We start from the raw sequence: 18,388 nt of genomic DNA on the forward strand, positions 1-18,388 counted from the left end.
TTCTCTGTTCTAGGTTACAGGAACTGTTCGTATTTTCTTCTATACTTTGAACTTATAAAAAATATTATAAAGTATTGTGGTTGTTTTTAAATTTTCAGTATTTTCAATTGGAATGTATTATTATATGTATTTATATATGCATTTTTTTGTTTTTATTGAATTACGAGCTGTCACTTTTTAATAGGCTACGTTTGAAATGTGTTTAAAAGTTGTTATTTATTATTAGAAACAGTTATTATTGATAACTACATATTTTGTCATTCTATATGTCGTTGATTTACTGTAAATTTCATGATAAAACAATGGATTTTTTTAATCGTGTGATGTTTTTAGTACGTTCACAAAGATTTTTTTATTGTTCAAGTACAAGTCAGACACAAGTAATGAAAGTTATGTTTGTAGAAATTTTAATCGGTACGGTATTCTCTTTTCACAGAGATACTCATCGTGATTTAGAAATTTTTACAGTTATTGTACTAGTAAATACAACTACAAACAGCTGGCCATTAAAGTTGCTACACAAGGAAGGAAAGCAAATAGGAAAATCATGTTTATTATACACATACAGTATAATTAAAAAAAGCCATAATGAAATTGACAGAGGTACAGAGTGCCCAGCATGTTGTACCTTTCGTAAAAATTTCCCGTTGAAGTAACCACGCAACATGAAATTTGCATGGTGTAGCAATTTTAACGGCCAGCGGTGTTTTTAGAAAGTATATATATATTATGTGGAAGTACAAAAGTAACTGTAATAAATGATAAGATAAATAGCACAAGTGAGTAGCAAGCAAAATTAAATAATCTGATTTCACTCATAATGAAACCATTAATTTATCAAAATCCACATAACGTATTAATTCAATGTATCAACTCACATAAACACAAAATTTATGTGAGTTGATACTTCACTGAAAGCTTAATGTTATTCTGAATACTTCAATAAAAATATGTTTGTTGGTCAAAACTTATGGACATTTACATCACCATATATTATAAACTTTATAACAGAAGTTCTATAAAAGTTAATGTGTTAGTGTCTCCAAAGAATTTCAATGTATTTTAAGTATTGAAACTATTTAGAAAGTAGTCATAGAAAAATGTACGTGGAATGCACTTGTAAAATTAAATAAATGCTTAAATAAAGTTTTTGTTTCGCTTAATGTTTTAATTATTTTCTAATCACCAAACAATTAAAATATGCGTTTTGATTACACGTGTTTTCTGTTTCATTAATGACAATAATCGATCTTATTTATCATAGCTTGAGGCGTATTTATATGTAGAAAATGGTGCATTATTATCACGTGAAAACTTACTGTAATTTTAATTGTAAAAAATAAACGTCAAATTCAAAATAAAGACTTTATATAAGTACAGTAAGCATATGTTTCAGTCTTATTTAAAAATTATTATTTTCCTTTATCAGAATTTTTTTAACATTTGGATAACACCAACTTACATTAGTTCAAAAACGAGTATATTGAAGCAAGTAGTGGTTTTGATTACCATTTTCTGTTAATCCCTAATCAGGAAAACGTTTGAAATTCTTAAATACAGAGTNCATATGAGAATCCACAAGAAAGAAAAACCCTACGAGTGTAATATATGTAATAAATGTTTTCCTCGTAAGTACAGCTTGAATCGTCATTTGGGAATCCACAAGAAAGAAAAACCCTACGAGTGTAATACATGTAATAAAAGTTTTCCTCGTAAGTACAGCTTGAATCGTCATCTGAGAATCCACAAGAAAGAAAAACCCTAAGAGTAAAGAATATGTGTTAAACGTTTCGTGAACTCATCGTGTTAAACTCATCATCATAGTTTGTATTTAATTCAGAATCTTTCTACTCATTCTGAATGTAAACTATTCATTTGTCTCGTGTGTAATAGTCAATTTCAAAGTGAAGCTCATCTGGATGGTCATCGTATAATGCACAATCTATACCCATTTAATTGCATTATTTTTTTAAGCGTTCTGCAGCCACAAGGCTTTCGAAGAACACAAAAATGTACACAATTCATTAGTCAATTCGTCTTACCATTGCAATATATACGTTGTAACATTTGCTTGAGAAGATAATTATGAAGTTCATCTTGAATATAATATAAATTTTGTTTAAAAAATTTTAATTGAAGGTATGCCAACGAAAAGTTTATTGACAATTTTTAAGTATTTTAAAGTGATTTTAAAATAAAGTTTATTGNTATAATACTTAAACCACCAGATATCATTTTCAATATTGACATCAAATCTTCCACTTAAATTAATACAAGTTGTGTTACGAAAGCACTCGACTTCATTCTATACTCAGTTGTCTTATTTATATAATTTTAGTTTGTACAGAGTGGTATGATGGGATAAACCTACACAACTCATCGGCAAACTCGCGACAAAAGAGGGCCTTTTTAGGGATTTCTATGAGAAATTGGCAGTTAAGTTGATGTTTGACATGTGAAAATTCCACGAATAAACTCCCGCGCCGTTGGTCAGGTGCGAATCCTCGACCAACCGGCAATGTTCTGTGGTTTTAACCACTCGTCTGGTACTTGGCAATTCTAATACCAAATATACTAATTACTTTACCTACCTACATTCGTACGTACTCTTGTCTTGAAGGGATAAGTTTATTTATTACTACATATTCGAAATTTATTTTTTTTAATATTCTCTAGTATGTATACTACTGACAAGCGATATAGATGTCTAGGGTTCCTTATTCGCCCTTATCTCAATGGCATCAAAGTATTTGGACTAGATCCGGTAGTTCCGTGTCGCTGTATGGCAGAAGATAGAGCTGTTATTCCTGAAAAAATGTTTACAATATATTGTTATCTGATAGAAGCATTGATATGGTTTATGTGTCTTAGTTACATAATTAATTTGCCCAATATCAACGTTTACTGTATACGATATTGTTTATATTTCAAAGAGTTCGCATACCTATGGACTGTAGTATTGATTATAGTTACAACCTACTCAGCAATACAGTTCAGTATTTTGAAAAGAAAGAAAATATCTCTTCATATTGTGAAAAGCAGCTACAAGGGAGAATATCAACTAGTACAACGAATGGAAATTCTTGTATTTTGCGGCATTTTCGGGCTACTTTTATTTTTTGTATGTTCCACCTTTGTCACAGGTGTGATAATAATCAGCGAATTAAGAAGACAAGGTAGAAGCATGACAGAAGGATTCGTATGCAATATTTATTTTACAATTGCAAATTTTTATATATTTGGACATTTTACCACATTAATTGCGGTGAGTGCGCTTTTTGGTATACTTTTAATCAACAAGCTCATTAAATTATCCGAAGAATTTGAAGAAATGAAGATGAATGATTCATCTCTAAAGTATAAATTACAAAGATTTTTCGGAAAGCAAGTCGAAATTTGGCAATTTCTAAAACAAATTAATGAGGTTTTCGTAGATCTTGGTCCACTAGCGTATGGCTTCTTCATGCATATATGCTGCATCATTTTATACATTGCTATATTTGGAAAAATAAATCCAGAAATACAGCCATACTTTTGGGCTGGATCTGTTTTAATTCTGTCCGCAGTACTTTCCTGCTGTTGGGCATTTTCACATTTTACGTCATTGGTAAGTTTCAAATTATGTAACATAAAATACATGAATTGTCTTTATAATCCGTGCTTAAGCTCACCTGTGCCAAATGGACAAAACTACTGAACACGAAGTTAGTCACGTGAAAAAATCCCATGAAACTGCACGTTGTCTCTGATTGGTCAGACCTTTACCCACTTTGTTCTGTGATTTGTATCCAGTTGGCCACAGGAGGGCTTAATATGATTACAAAAATTATACGATGGATCATTTTTTATTTCAGTTGTACGACGACTTTGCGTCTATCTACAGACTCTCTCCAGCCGATTTGCCATTGGAATTTAAACTGAAGGTAAAGTTAACTTTGATTATTGTTTTTCATTAAAATTGTGTAGTGTTTTATTGTATAAGAAATTTTCAAATTTTTACATTAAAAATAAAGCTTTTGGTACTGTGAAAAAGTAAAGATCTATCTTTTTAGTTCAAAAGATCGAAATTACTTAAAATATATAGAAGTAACAATAACAGTTAAATTTCGAAATTGCTTTGTTTGTAGCAACGCAAAACTCAGGCGATCTGCTACAGAATGAACTCTCTTAAAATAACATTCATGTAAATCTGGTCTTTATTTTCGTATGAAAAACCTGAAATAATTCGGAAAACTTCACGTAGCGTGCACGTTGCGCGAGCTTCAAACCCACGATTAATATTCGATGCTTTTATTCAATTTGCAACTTGTCCGTTAAGTGAGACTGCAAGCTAACTCACGTTTAATGTTCTTCACAGACCGCTAATTGATTGTTCTTGGTTTCTAACACTGTAAATACCGTTACGCGTAATTTCGAAACTAATCACTTCTTATACAGGGTTACGCGAGATGCTGACAATTATTTTACAGCATGTTCAAATATTTTACAACATGTTAGGCGGATTAACACTGAGAAATTTTGGTGATTAAAGGTTGAAGGGGAAGCAAAATAAATAGGATTCTGTTTCCTATATCTAGTAGGCTCAGATTAATGACGATTTTGCTTATTAGCATTATCAATCTTTATAAAACCCATTTTTACTCGTATTTTTTTTTCTTTTGCTATTTTATAATACTTACTAAATACAAAAGTTCTTTTAATAAAATANGCCGTCCAGCGCTATGCTACAGAAAAATTTAGGCGAATAAGTTGTTTACTATCGTCTGTACAGTATGTAAATTAGGTACCGTAAGTTTACTACAGTACTGTAATTTGTACATTTCTTGTGAAAGAAACATTTCGTATTCAACAGCCATAAAAATTATTTATATTAATGATGTCTCCAATGTTCAACGAAGTTTTCGCAGAAAAATAACTTATCAGAAATCGCGGCCGCGGTTTGGTGCGCTGCTCCGAGACGAAAACAAGCTTGAGCAATGGCGACGTCGAACGGTGCACACTCGGTAAGTAATCCTACAATTTTTTGTTTTCAGCGTATACGGATACCGTATAGCGTATTGTTTATAGTTTATACGGATTATTTCCAAAAAAATTATACATATTTTGGAAATGTTGAGTCGAATTAGTCTAGAATCGATTAATTTTATGGAAGAAAACCTTTCAAACAGCCGTAGTCCGAAACGTTACACGTGTCGGGCTGTGATTGGCAAGGACCCGTACATANGACGAAAACAAGCTTGAGCAATGGCGACGTCGAACGGTGCACACTCGGTAAGTAATCCTACAATGTTTTGTTTAAAGCGTAGTTTATATGGTTAATTTCTCCCCCTAAAATATACGTATTTTAGAAATGTTGAGTCGAATCAGTCTAGAATTAATTAATTTTATGGAAGAAAACCTTTCAAACAGCTGTAGTCCGTAAACTTCACACATGTCTGGCTGTGATTGGCAAGGACTCGTAAGAAATCGATTCATAAAGAACGGAACGTATCTACCGTGTTATAGAGGGGTCGACTGTATTTTATTCTTAGTCTAGAGACAAGTGTGGCGTTTAGTCTCTCAACTATCCCGTTGTGCTGTGGTCGCTGAGTACTTGTNGTTATAGTGACATACAACACAACTTTGTAGAATTAGTCTAGAATCGATTAATTTTATGGAAGAAAACCTTTCAAACAGCCGTAGTCCGAAACGTTACACGTGTCGGGCTGTGATTGGCAAGGACTCGTACAAAATTGATTCATAGAAAACGGAACGTATCTACCATGTTATAGGTGGGGTCGACTGTATGTCTTTTTCAAATTACTGTGATTATTACTGCTCATAACAGAGGCATGGGTATAAAATGACTGAGTGCATACACGTCCCAAGTGGAAAGAACAATGGTTGAAAACGATGCTACGTTACCACTTCTGTTTTGTTTCCTTAGTTGGGGTTATAGAGGTATGCTGAATGTGACTGATAGCGTTATAAATTTAAGAAATAATAAAGAAAAAAATTTGAAACAGTAAATCTCAGTTTTTCCTGNAAAATTTAATAAAAACAATTAAGCGTTAATCGTGCGTCATTAAAGGAAAATTAAAATCGGAATTAAATTTTTTCGCGCAGGAAAAAATTTTTGAAAAAATTTGAAGACAAAAAGCATTCGAAAATAAAAAAAAAGTTTAGGGTTGAAAGGACAGAGTTTTTTGTAACACTATGTAACCTGCCCTAGTTAACTCGACTCCAGACGGCAAGCTATTTGTGTAAATTAATTAAAATAAAACATGTTTTATTATTTACAAATATTGTATTTGAATCTTTACCGAATGTGATAAATGTCAAATTATAGTTTTATTTACTGTAAATAGTGATTTAGAACGGTTTCTATCATATTATTGTTTAAAATATGTTATAATTTGTACTAACCTTAATGAAGAAATCTTCTTTTATATAGAAGAAACCACCAACAGATTGTCCTAATGGAATTTTTCCGAATCGTTTCATGTAGCAATTCATCTGGAAATTAAATACATATTTTTATTTTCACATTGAAAAAATCTAACAACGAAATGGTTAAATTTATCGAAAATATCCTGTATTGCCATCTGTTTTCATATTTTATTTTAAAATTTTTATATTTGATAATCTAAAACTGGAAAANATTTAAAAATAAAAATATGTATTTAACTTCCAGATGAATTGCTACATGAAACGATTTGGAAAAATTCCATTAGGAATATCTGTTGGTGGTTTCTTCTATATAAAAGAAGATTTCGTCATCAAGGTAAGTACAAATTATCACATATATTCGTGACCGCAGGTTCGGCACTTTTTCGATGCTTTGTCAGGCTTTTAAGTGACATCAAAGTGTCTTTTAGGACACGGAAATTTCGATGACCGTTACGTCAGGTTTCGCGCGAGCAATCGCGCTTTAGGCTTTCGAGGTCAGAATGGAGGCAGATGGAAATGAATGGTAGAAGTACACTCCACAAATTAACATTTAACAAAAATACCCGTTAATTGATATATATTATCTACAAGTTTTACGATAATTTAAAAGTTATCAAGTTTACAAGTTCTACTATCATTTCAGAAGCGTTGCACAATGGCTAAAAGTATTTTAGATGCTTAGCACAATTGATGAAAAGTATGTTTTTTGCTCACATTAATTACTGCTTATTTAAAGCATAAATTTATATATATGTGGGAAAAGCCTCGGAAGAAGAAACGCTTTAATAATTGTATTAAACTTTGTTTCTCAAGCACTATAAAGTGCTATCAATCAGATACTAGGCAGCTGGTCATTTTTTATTTATTCTCTTTTAGTCGATACGCGTTATGGACTTACAATGCCGCTTCTCAATCAAATATTCTAATAATGTACATAGCATTAAAGATAAAAATTTACCTAGCGTCTGATTTACTGCACTTTATCGTGCTTGGGAAACAAAGACATAGAACGACACGATTTTAAATTAGTAAAGTATATTTAACTTTTTACTATTTTAACAGGCATACAACGCATTGTATTCCATCTTTAATACTTTAATCGATTTGAGTGGTGTAATGGAAAAAGAATCCAAATGTATTTCTACTGCACTTAAGATTACAAATGGAAAGAATTCTTCAATTATATAATTCTTGATTAATACGAATAAACGAAAGAACACGAATTCAATAAGAGAGATTCAACTATAATTATTTTCTTATGCTGATTTAATTAATAAGCATTTGTATAGTTTTTGTAACTGTAATAAGGTAGTGTAATTGATGATTTACGCAACTCAAATAGTCGTATAGACGTTATTTAAGTTTCAAATTAAAATTCGAACTAAATATAACTTTAGCGATTTGAAACTTTGTATGTATAATACAGTAGAGCATCGATTATCCGACTCAATTGGGGACTCGGGTTGGTCGGATAACTGAAAAAATCGGATAACCGAAAATAATGAAAAAATACATTATTTGTATTGTATATTAGTATATTTTATGTAATTAGTATATTAGTATATCGATATTAACCTACTTCGCGTTGACTTTTCATCGATGTTAACCCAAACAATTTTTTTAACAATATTAATCTTCGCAATGGTATCGTTAAAAATTATTTTATTGCTCACAAAACAACCACTCATAATTCGAAAATTAAGTCTCGTTTAAATACTGGCGTTCCTTTCACGGTCGAGCCAGTGTTGCCAGCTAAAACACGCAAAAATTTAACAAAAATAATATGAAAGTAGCCAAGACATAGCCAAATATTGTATCGCCACATCACTAGCAGACATTTAAAATTTGCCGACTAGAACGGTCGGTTAACCGATGTGACGGTTAATCGGTGCTCGGATAATCGATGCTCTACTGTACTTACATCTTTTAATGGAACTGACGATTACTAAAGATAATTTTACTTGACAAAATGAAAAATACGGTTTTAAATTTTTGAGGTATGATCGATCGACTTATGAACAATCTCAAGTTGTTAAATTATATTTTATGCAATGATGCATGTTAGATGGATTGTAGACGATTATGTAGAAACTTTTAGATCAGTGTTTCTCAACCTCTAACGGATCGTCGCCCCTTCAACGTAGTATCGCCCTTTTCAGTAAAACCGTTACCTATTATCACCCCCTTCACTTCAAAATTCCGATGCCGAGGAATAAGACTAACGCCGAATTCGTACTGCATTGAATAGACTAGTGACTAGTATAATGTTATTTGTTTAATTATTGTACGATATAACGAATAAAATATCTAATTATTCTTAATATAATGTTTTACTATATCGCCCAGAAAATTGTTTTTCGCCCCCAAAATATAAATTGTTACTAATCGCCCCCTGAACATGGAAAAACGCCCACATGGATGCGATATCGCTCCGTTGAGAAACACTGTCCTAGATTATCCTTTAATATAATGAGGATGTAAAGATAGATTCACTCTATAGTAACTTTTGTGTTTCAGTTTACTGGAACTGCTTGTGTTTACTTTTATATTATAAAGTATAGTTTATATTACTAGATATTTAGTATATTTAATTGTGATTAAGCATTATATGTATTTATATATGCATTGATTACGTTCACTATTCACGTGCTATATAATGTCACTTTTTAGTAAGATATATTTGAAATGTATTTAAATTTATTACTTAATATTAGAAACAATTATTATTGTAAATTAGATATTTTGTAATTTTATTCGTTGTTGATTAACTGTATGTTTTATGGTAAAACAACGAATTTTATAAATTGTGTGCTTTGTTAGAACTTTTACAAAGCGTTTTCTCACTTTTCAAGTAAACGTTGAAAACAACTTAATAAAATTTATATTACTAAAATTTTTTATCGGCAAAATGTCCGGTTTTCACAGAGGTACTCACTGTGAAAAAATTTTTAAAGTAATTTTTACTAGTAAATACAACTACGCTGCTTTCCATTAAAATTGCTGCATAAGAAAGAAAGCAAATGGCGAAATCGTGTTTATTGTACATATAGAGTTTAATGGGTGGAAGCCATGATGAAATTGAAAGAGATACAAAGCAACCACCACGTTGTACGTTTCGTACCAAATTTTTGTTTCGTGCTGTCTTCATGGTGTAGCAATTTTAATACAGAGAAATATTTAGAATGTATATTCATCACGTGGAATTACAAAAGTAAGTGTAAGAAATTATAAGATTAAAAGCACAACTGAGCTGCACACAAAATTTAATGAGCTAATTACAATACATATGTAAGCATTAAGTTTACATATTCACTTAACATTTTAATTCAATCATAAACAAAAATCATGTAAGTTGTTACTTCACTGAAAATTTAATGTTATAGTAAATATTACTGTAAAAACGATATGTGTATCGATGAAAATTTACTTTTACATCACCATATATTATGACTTTTGTAATGTAAATTCTATTAAAGTGAAGTGAAATACAGTAGCGCGTCGTTTATTCGAAAGCCGGTTATCCGAAAGCATTCCAGTTGGCAAATTTAAATTTTAGCTAATGCCGTGGCGCTGCAATCTTTGGCTATGTCTTGGGCTACTCCAATATTTTTCTTTTGTTGATGTGTGTTTTAGCTGGCAACACTGGCACTTTTGTGTGGTGTTTTTCTGAGGACTGTGTGTCGTGCTGAATTGAACGTTTTTGATACTAAATTAACTTNTGTGATTTGTTATTACGTTCAAAAAGTGTTTATTTATTGTTCAAGTACACGACTGGCACAACTATATGAGAATTATATTTTTAGAAATTTTGATTAGTAAGTTGTCCACAGAAATTCTTACTGTGACATGGAAGTTATTAAGATAATTTTGCAAATATATACAAGTACACTGCTGCCCATTAAAACTGCTGCATCAGAAAAGAAAGCAAACAGCAAAATCGTGTTTATTGTACAGTTTAATGGGAAGAAGCCATGATTAAATTGACAGAGATACGGAGCACCCAGCACGTAGTAAGTTTCGTGCCAATACTGTGCTGCGTGCTGCCTTTATGGAGTAGCAATTTTAATGGCCAGCAATGTTTTTCGAATGTGAATTTATCACGTGGAATTACTGAAGTAAGTGTAGAAAAAATAAGATTTAAAGCACAAGTGAGCAGCAAACAAAATTTAATAAGATGAACTACATATAAAAGCATTACGTTTAAAAGTTCACATAAGATGTTAATTCAATCATACACAGAAAATTTATGTGAGTTGCTACTTCTCTGAAAACTTAATGTTATCTTGAATACTTCTATACAAGTGACATGTGTGTTTCTTAAAATTTAGACTTTTACATGACCATATATTATTTTATATATAACGCAAATTCAATTAAATTGAAGTATTTTAGTATATCTTGAAAACATTTGTTAGTATTCGAGTAATTAAAAGTGTTTAGTAACTAGTCTTAGAAAATTGTAAATGGAGTGCACTTATAGAATTCAATAAATACTGAAATGAGATTTGTTTTGCTTGATGTTTTGATTATTTACTAACTACCAACACTAAATAATAAATAAGAAGGAAATATAAGAAGAAATAATAAATAAGGAGTAAATAAAAAAATTATCAGACTGAAAATTTAACAATTTGTTCTAAACACAGATGCCTTCTGTGTTTACTTTTTTTTTGTAAAACAAACATTACGTTCATAAAGCTGTAATTTGTTTTTATCTCGTTACTTCAAGTGATTGATCTACTATTTCTTTCTTTATAACTTTTTAGCAGTTTTACTCTTAGCTGCATAGATTCTTTCTTTTTCTTTTTCCTTTGATTTCTTTTATTCAATTCGGCTTTGTATGAGTAGACGTTAAAATTTCACTTTTCTGTCCCAACTTCGTCCTGATATAAATTTTATATTTTAATCTCTAAAAAGTGGTAATTTCGTCTCTAAAATATATTGAGATTTTGTTACTTTGGAAAAGTTTTAAAAAGAGAAAAAGTTGTATCATTTTCAAGACTGCACGAACTTTTTCCATCTGCTCATCTGCTACTGGTTTGAAAAGTCATCAATGCGGTGGTTGATCTATATTGTTCTGCAAAACAAAAATATTTCGTAAAAATATAATTCCTATCAAAGTTAAACCGATTCCAATACAATCCAAACATCGTAGAACAAAACATTGATTACAACATACGTAACAGTAAGCTTTAGGAGATTTACGGCCTACAACTTAAACGTCAACAAATGTTGTTTTCAACAATTAACAAAAAACTTATACTCACTTTCAGTCAAGCTATGACAACGATGTGTCACCTTCGTTAACTTATAGAAGAGTCATAATAGAAAAATTTATGTTTTAAGATCGACATCTTCGGTTCAGGCATCGAATTGAACATCGATTTTGATCTCGCCCGTGATGTAAGCTGATAACTCATTACACTTAGTTCTGGACAACCTCTTAGAAAGCTAATACGAGATAAAGCGATCAATCGGAATGAGCGAGTGAAAATAGAAATTAATAAAATTCGTCTCTGTCTCCCGTTCTCGGATCAACATTTTACCTGAAGTCGACTTTATCGTCCCGGAGTTCGAGACCTCGAAGGAACTCTCATTTGCATATCAAAGACAATCCTTTTGTGACTGTCTTGGAAAGAAGAGGCAGACTCAGAGACCTTCTCCGACTTTGAACTTACGAGATCGCTGAAATCTTGTAAGCTTTCTTCGTGTCAAATAAACAGTTAGTTGTAACCGTTGAGTCTGTCTCGGTACCGATTGCATCCACGTACGACTCTTTAAGACCCTCGTCAGTCTTGACCATCGCGTCCCCGACGGAGACTTTACAACACCACTCTTGGATATGAAACTTACAAATGCTTATAAGCTAAACACTAAATTTTCAGATGCCCATTTATTGAAATCGCTTGAGAAGTAGGTCCTATTATTTAGACACGGAAAATTTAGTGTTTATCTATGAGCGTATTCAAAATCTCTGCGAGCAGCTATCACCTCTCAGCACCTCTGTTCAAAATCTTCCATTGCTTCCAGTTGCTGCCAGCGTGCTTCCAGAAAACTGTAAGTGTTTTTTTCGACGCTGGATAAGCTAGGAAACATAATGGCAGCACTCTAAGGCTCTGAAGAGCTCTATTATCTGTTGAAAATTTTGATTTTATTTATCGATGAATAAACCACGAATAACTTATTATTCGGTTAGTACTTTAATAGAACATTTTAATATACTTGTATATTTATTATTTACCTAAGACATCACATAATTTTTTTAGTCGTAAAAGTGTAATAGTGTATTAGGATTTATTTAGTTTTTTAAAACACCTACAGAAATTTAAAATATCTTTATATCTATTTTCGTTTTCGAAATTTTTATTTTTCATTAATCTGTTCTAATTAAAGAAGTTCAAAAATTATTTAACGTAATGTGGAAGTCCACATCATTTGCCATTTTTACTCTTCCGAAATTCCCCGCAGTTAGCGTTTGTGTTGTCTAGAAAACTCCAGCAGTCGCGTTACTTCCGGCAGCAGCTTGCTGCACTGATGCTGTGATTTTGAATACACCTTATGCATCTTCGTACTGTACTGTACATCCCAACCACTATTCATTTCTTTTCAGATTAGATTTCGAATAATTACGTTTTCCGTAAAAAGTAACAGTTGAATCTATCCTTCGTTCAATTAATATTTTTTTTTCGCTTTCATATCTCAACGCCTAGTAAAATGACACCTTACATTTCTATCTTCCATTTTATCACCGAAACTCACGTTGCAGAGAACTCGAGTTATTTGAAAGTTCCCGACTGTTTGACGTAAGAGTATACTCCCGAAATCAGATCAGTGATATTTTTCGTAAATAGTAAATCCAGTTACGTTGAGCCTCGTAAATTGCAGCTACGATACGTCGTGAATTTTTCGTATTCAACTACGTCACGAAAATACGACGTTGTAACTACGACACATTAGTAAATCTGGATCCAAGCGCGTAACCACAAAATGTATAGTGTGTATCGTAAATTCTGAAACATTTTGAGTTATCCTTAATACAGTAATTAACTTTTAATTTGGGAAAGAGTTATCTCTTTCCCGCCCTAGTAAATATTTTGAATATAAAATTTATTGCAAATAAAATTCCATAGAAGTCTCAACGTAAAATATAAAGTACTGTACCGAATAAAGTATGTTCAAGTCGAAAATGGAAAGTCGTATCCAACGGTGTATCCAAATTACATGATGAATTTCACTTTAAAATCAAATTCAGTTCAGATTCGCAATTATAGCTGTAGTCCTTTTGATGTCTTTTCTTTAATTATTTGTTTTCAGGATGCATGTTTTTAAAGTTATTTAAATAGATTGATTAAAATACATTATTTTATATACCACGTATATAGAATCGAATTTACGTCTAACTTTTCGAGTATTACATGGAATCGACTAAACTGATTTCTATACAGTTCTATTATGGACAGTTAGTACATCGAAAATGTCACGGTTTCTAATTTAACTGGACTATAATAAATGAGATCGATTATTAGACGTAATGAGACGATGATGAGACATTTATTTTTACAGTGAAAATTACAGTGGTACCTCAGGTTACGAACGCCCCAGCATACGAAATTTTCAGGATACGACATGAAATTCGAACATATTTTTGCTCCACGATACGAACAAAAACTCACCATACGACGTTACATTAGTTCGCATTTTTCATTTGTTTTTCTTACTACAGTTATTTTTTTAATATATTACTTGGCTTTAATTTGAGTATGTTTTTCGCGCTGGAACGAATTATTTGGTTTTACATGTAATCGTATGGGAAAAGATGATCCATCTTACGACATTTTCATGATACGACCTCAGTTTCGGAACGGATTAATTTCGTATCCTGAGGTACCACTGTACAATTAATTTTGATATGATAATGATGAATCATTTGTTACACATGCGAATGCCTGAAGCTGTGATAAATAAGATCGATTATTATTACTAATAAAACTGAAAATACGTGTAATCAGATCGCATATTTTAAGTGTTTGGTAATTGTTAAAGAATTAAAACATCAAGAAAAACAAAAACTATATTTAAGTATTTATTCAATTTTATAAGTGCATTCCATCTACATTTATCTATGACTACTTCGTAAACAGTGTGAATACTTCGAATACTCATAAATGTTTTCAAGACATACTACAATATTTTATTTTACTTTAATTAAATTTGCGTTATAATAATCATAATATATGGTGATTTAAAAGTAAATTTTGACCGATACACGTTTTTATACAAGTATTTAGAATAACATTTAGCATTGAGTGAAGTAACAACGTACATAAATTTTGTGTTTATGATTTAATTAAGAACTTATGTAAAATTTTAAACTTAATGCTGTCATATGTAGTGAAATCATCTTATTAAATTTTGTTTGCTACTCAATTGTGCTTTTAATCTTATCATTCGTTTTTACACTTACGTTTGTAATTCCACGCGATAAATTCACATTCTAAAAACACTGCTGCCCAGTAAAATTGCTATACCATAAAAGCAGCACGAAACACGAAATTGGCATGAAACGTATAACGTGCTGGGTGCTCTGTATCTTTATCAATTTTATTATGGCTTCACACATCACATATCGGCCACATCCACAACAAGGCAGTTACGATTGCCCACTCTCTACGCTGCATCTCCCAGAACACGTGAGGAATAAATTATAAGACAGCCAGACAATCTATAAATGTGCAATCGAACCGGCCATCACTTATGGGGCGGAAATCTGGGGAGAAGCCGCCAAAAAGCGATACATAAATAAACTCCTTAACTCTATCCAACGAAGGAGTTTAATATCGATTGCTAAAGCATACAGAACAAGCCCTACTAACGCATTACAACTAATTTAAAACATTTTACCACTACACTGAAAAGTTTGAAAAATATATTAAAAATACTAACTTTTAGGTCAAAAGGCAAAGAGCATTCAAACTTTCATTGTTAATGCTTCTATGGAGGAACTTATAAAAGACATCCGAAGTACGTTCTGCATTGACAGCAAAACACTTACATAGTTCACTTTGCTGAACCAAATCTGGAAATTACCGAGACACCAGCAGTAAATTGAAAAAACGTACAATGTGTTTACTGATGGGTCGAAAACTGTTGAGAGTGTTGGGTGCGCATTATTTGTTAATAACACTTCTGGAAGGTCAATTTACCAGGCCTGCTTCAAGCTAGGAATGCAATGCTCAAACAACCAAGCCGAAAGTTTGGCTAAGCAGATGTTTAGAAACAAGACAATACACGCCAACAGCGATAGCAAAACGGCCCTAGCCCAAATCACGAATCTACGTACGAAGTTAACTATAGTTCAAGACTCTATTAACGTTCTGACGCTACTTAGAAGAAAAAGAATAAAAATCCTCTTAAACTGGGACAAAGGGCATGCTGGGATAACAGGAAACGAACGAGCCGATCGACTCGCAAATAAGGCGCGTAAGGCTGACATGCCCAACTCTTTCAACATCATTCTATAGGAGCATGGACAAGTCCCAACTAGACATCATGACCCAAATCTTGCAACCGAAATGGAAAGCAGAAAAAACACGCTGACTTGCATTCCAATCTTTTCGAAGCATTCAGGACAGGAGGCACATGTCTTTTTACCATTTAAACTTTATTATTATTCATATCGTTACAGGCACGGGAACTTCAAGATATACCTGAAGTGTTTCCTAAACAAAGGGAATGGTAAATGCTTTTGTTTCCTTGCAGAGGATGAAGATGTGCAGCATATCATCTTTTTGTGCACTAAATACAAAAATAAAAAGCGAATTCTAGCGAGCTCTCTGTATGAGCACGGTTATCACTGGCCATGCCAGTTGAAAGTCTTTTTCACGAATCGAAAGACCCTACAGGCTCAGGAAACTTTCATCAGAGCTATAGACATTCTAAACGAGTGTAAAGTATAACAGCTGAACGAACTATTCAGCTGTTCCCCTTTCGTTAGAAAGGGTTTTACATACACGTTTTGTTTTTGCCCCAGGCAAGAGAGGTGTAGGGGCCCACTTCTCATGTACTGGCTGAATTGTACAAACGCGATTGTTTTTCTTTTGTTACCTACAAAGCCATGAAGGTCTTTGTCTTTTTTTTTTCCCAGCAAGTGTATTGTTCATACGCATTTTGTGTGTTGAGTTTTAAAACAAGTTAGACGTTATAGAGCTCCTACTGTCACAAGTTGCAGAAGCCGTTATTCTGTACACAACCGTATGTTTGTACCAATAATTTGTATTCATTGCAGTTATACAATTGGCACTCGGTGGCGCTTTAAAGTCTCATGTTTCACTCTTTCCTGTCATTTTTTCCTCATGTCATTTTTTTTCTTTATTCTTTTTACTTCTGCTGTAACCCTTCACATTTCCTTTTCCAAGGCTATACCTATTGGCGGAGGCTTTCTAATCGTTTCATAATTGTAAATGTATATATATAATAAACACGATTCCGCTATATGCTTCCTTTCCTGATGCAGCAATTTTAATAGGCAATAGTGTAGTTGTATTTAATAGCTAAATCACTCTAAAAATTACTGTCACAACGAATATTTCTGAGGCACCCTAACATGCTACCGGACAAATATTCCACAAATATAGTTTTCATTAGGTTGTCTCTGGTGAGTACTTGAACAATGAGAAAACACTAGGTGAACGTACTAGCAAAGAACACAATTAACAGAATTAGTTGTTGTACCGTAAAACTTACATAGAAACAACAACATACAATATGATAAAATATGTAATTCACAATAATAATTGTTTCTAATATTAAGTAATAAATTTTAATACATTCAAATGTAGCCTGCTTAAAAGTGACAACTTGTGATTAACTGAAAACAAAGCAATGTACGTATAAATGCATATAATGCTAAATTACAGTAAAAATACTGAAAATCTACGAAAATAAACTATATTTTATCATATGTTATATATATTTATAAACATAGAAGTAAACAGGATTTGTTCCAATAAACTACAACAGAGATGTTACTACAGAGTGCATCTAACTTTACATCCGCATTATATTAAAATATAGCGATGTTTACACCAGCATACGTAGAGAGTTCCTATTTAATACTCTGTAACTCATTTAACTTTCATAGTTGCATAAAATATAATTTAACGGTATGAGAATGTCTATAACTCGAACATTTTCTAGATATATAAAAGACCTGTACTCTTTTAATTCTGCAGGTCATCCAATCTCGAGACATTAATTACATTAATGTCTTAATGTAATTCATATAAAAACAGACCACTGGCGGCGCTGAGGTTTCGTTATGGGTAATTACAATATAAATTTGTAATGTTTTCGATGTAAACTTTACAATTCCAGATATAAATTGATCTCAAAATATATAAGAGATATGCTTTCATTTTGTTCACGAACGTTAACAACTCACATTTTTTCAAGTAAGATTACGTTCTGTAATCGTCCATTAATTAAAAGGTAGAAAACTGAATTTTTTCCTTCTGTCGCTGTATGTTGAAAATGGACACTAAGTGCACCTCTGCTACTATTTAAATTAATAATAAATTCATTATATCGTTATATGATGCTGATTGTTGCTTTTTTTCGCTGCGTTAAGTATTATACATTTAAATGTTTCGAATTTCTAAACTTATATTTAGTTTTAATCTCAATTTGATACTTAAATAATGACTGTACAACTATTTGAATTACGTAAATCATGAATAATCCTATCTTATTACAGTTACAAAAATTAAAGAAATACTTATTGATTAAATCAGCGTAAGAAAATAATTGTAATCAAATATCTCTTATTAAATTCGTATTGTTTCGTTTACTCGTATTCATCAAGATTTAAATAATTGAAGAATTCTTTCCAGTTGTAATGTTAAGCGCAGGAGAAGTACATTTGTATTCCTTTTCCATTACACCACTCAAATCGAGTAAAGTA

The sequence above is a fragment of the Centruroides sculpturatus genome, unplaced genomic scaffold, assembly GCF_000671375.1.
Source record: "Centruroides sculpturatus isolate CEXI.00-Female unplaced genomic scaffold, Cexi_2.0 scaffold378, whole genome shotgun sequence".
NCBI lineage: Eukaryota > Metazoa > Arthropoda > Arachnida > Scorpiones > Buthidae > Centruroides > Centruroides sculpturatus.